The sequence below is a fragment of the Mustela nivalis genome (genome assembly GCF_964662115.1).
Source record: "Mustela nivalis genome assembly, chromosome: 4".
NCBI classification, from domain to species: domain Eukaryota; kingdom Metazoa; phylum Chordata; class Mammalia; order Carnivora; family Mustelidae; genus Mustela; species Mustela nivalis.
Window position 1 is genome coordinate 132727131 of NC_139023.1, and position 2676 is coordinate 132729806.

The 2676-nt window shown below is 42.8% G+C and overlaps 1 pseudogene across 1 annotated transcript; it reads left to right on the forward strand.

The window, feature by feature from the left end:
- The first annotated feature begins 603 nt into the window (after positions 1-603).
- Positions 604-1272, forward strand: LOC309863003 (large ribosomal subunit protein eL8 pseudogene; annotated as a pseudogene). The gene has a single exon. The product of its transcript is annotated as a large ribosomal subunit protein eL8 pseudogene (transcript).
- The last annotated feature ends 1404 nt before the right edge of the window (positions 1273-2676 follow it).

Sequence of the window (2676 nt, forward strand, 5' to 3'; positions counted from 1 at the left end):
ACTGCATTCCTCTATTAATAAGGGTGGTTACCCTGTAATAGAACAATATTCAAATTCTGTACTTAACTTGATTAAAGCATTAAGTGGACATGAAGTTTTCATCATGTGATATGGGATTAGTTAACTGTATGAGTATGAGCCCCCCAAATAATTGCATGCCAGCAGTGGTTCATACGCCGTACTTCAGGAAATTCTGGCTTAAACCATGTGTATAGACAGATAAACCCTGAGAATGCACAGATCTAGAATAGGAAAGTTCTAAAAATAAAACTTTCATATTTAAGTAGTGAACAAAAGCAGAACAAATAATAACTAGAACACCATGCCAGGACTGAACTGAGAAGGAAGACCTAAAAGGGCTGGAGAAAACTGGACACAATAATTCTAGTGAACTGGGGAAAAGCAATTTAGGAAAAGAAAGCACCAGCAAAAATTAATGATCTAGCATGAAGATCTTCCGTCTAACCAACCCTAAACCCAATGACATAAATAACTTTATTTTATGAAAGTCCATGCATATAAAAGTAGCACCAATGGAACAGGAATGTTAAGCAATTCCTGAAAGATTTAATTCCTTTTACTTTCTCTCTCCTCCTGTGGAAGATGCCCAGAGGGAAGAAGGTGAAGGGGAAGAAGGTGGCCCTGGACCCTGCTGCCATGAAGAAACAAGAGACAAAAATTGTGGTCCATCCTCAGTTTGATGAAATGCCCCAAAACTTTTGCATTGGACAAGACATGCAGCCCAAAATGAACCTCTCTCACTTTGTCAAGTGTCCCCTCTGCATCTGGTTACAGCAACAAAGGACTATTCTCTATAAACATCTGAAGGTTCCTGCTGTGATTAACCAGTTCTCACACACCTTGGACTGCCAAACAGCTACTCTACGCCTTAAGCTAGTCTACAAATACAGACCAGAGACAAAGCAAGAGAAGAAGCAGAAGAAAGTTATCAGCAAAAAGGATGTCCCCACTAAAAGGGTCCCTATTCTTAAAGCTGGGGTTAGTTCTACTACCAACTTCATGGAAAACAAGAAGACTCAGCTGGTAGTGATTGCACATGATGTGGATCCCAGTGAGCTGATTGTCTTCCTGTCTGCCCTGTGCTTTAAGATGGGGTTCCCTACTGCATTATTTAGAGAAAGGTTAGGCTGGGCTGTTTGGTCCACAGGAATATCTGCACCACTGTCCCCCTCACACAGGTGAATAGAGGAGCTCTAGCTAAGAAGGTGGACTATAAGGACCAAAGACAATGACAGATATGATGAGATCTGATGTCATGAGGGAAGGTAGCATCTTTGGTCTAAAGTCAAAGTCTTGCATTGCCAAGCTGAAAAAGGCAAAGACTAAAGAACTGGACACCAAACTGGGCTAAGTGTATAGCTGTTGAGTTTTCCATGCATAAAAGTAATAAAAGTTCTTTTTCAGCCAGAATTAAAAAAAAAAAAAAAAAAAAGAGGAGGGAGAGGCAAGATGGCAGAGGAGTAGCAGACTGAAATGACATCAGGTCGCAGGAGTTCAGCTAGATAGTTATCAAACCGTTCCAAACACCTACAAACTCAACAAGGGATCGAAGAGAAGAAGAGCAGCAGTTTTAGGAACAGAAAATTGACCACTTTCTGAAAGGTAGGATGTGTGGAGAAGTGAATCCAAGGCAAAGGGACTATAGACTGCGGGGTGAGGGTCCAGCTCCCAGCAAGTGGCAGGGCAACGGAGCACCAAATCAGAACTTTTAGAAGTCTGCTCCACTGACGGACATCATTGCAGAGGCTAAACAGGGGTGGAGCCCTCGCTGGGACAGTGTGGTCTCAGGACCCCTAGGGTCACTGAAAGATCGGGGGTGTCTGAGTGTGGTAGAGCTCCCAGGTATTGGAGCAGGGAAACTGACTACAGAGATGAACCTGAGGAGTGAGCTCCCAGCTTATGGTTACCTTAAACAGTGATCCACAGCTCAGTTGGACCACTGCTCTTCGAGCAGGGATCCCACAAGTGGCAGATCCAGGGAGACTCACCTTTTTCCTCTGGAGACAGGAATCTGCTGGGGCTGTGCGCCAGAGACAGAAACATTCAGTCACAGGCTAGATGATTCCAGAGCATGGCCAGAGACCAGAGAGACAGGAGTGATTGACCCCTTTTCTCTGAGGGTGCACTGAGGAGAGGGGCCCTGAGCTTTCAGCTCATCCATGCTGGAATTGAGAGGCCGCCATATTCATTCCCGTCCTCCAGAGTTCTACAGAAAGCATTCAGGGAACAAACACTCAAGAGAGCAAACTCAAGCAGATTTCTTAGTCTGGCCCCTGGCAAGGGTGGGGCAATTTCACCTTGGGCAAAGACATTTGAGAATCACAACAACAGGCACCTCCCCCAGAAGATCCCAAAGGATATCCAGTCAAGACCAACCTCACTGATCAAGGAGAACAGCAGAACTCCAGAATTAGGGGAAAGCAATGCATGGAATTCATGGCTTTCTCCCCATGATCCTTTAGTCTTGCAAAGTTAAATAAAATTTTTTAATTTTATTTTTTTCTTATTCTATTTTTTTAACTTTTCCTCTTCCCTCTTTTAACATTTTTTAACTAGTTTAACTTAACAATTCCTTTTTTTTTTAATCTCTTTAAACCTTCATTATTATAGTCGCATTTTATCCTTCATTATATTTACCTTATTTTTTATTATACA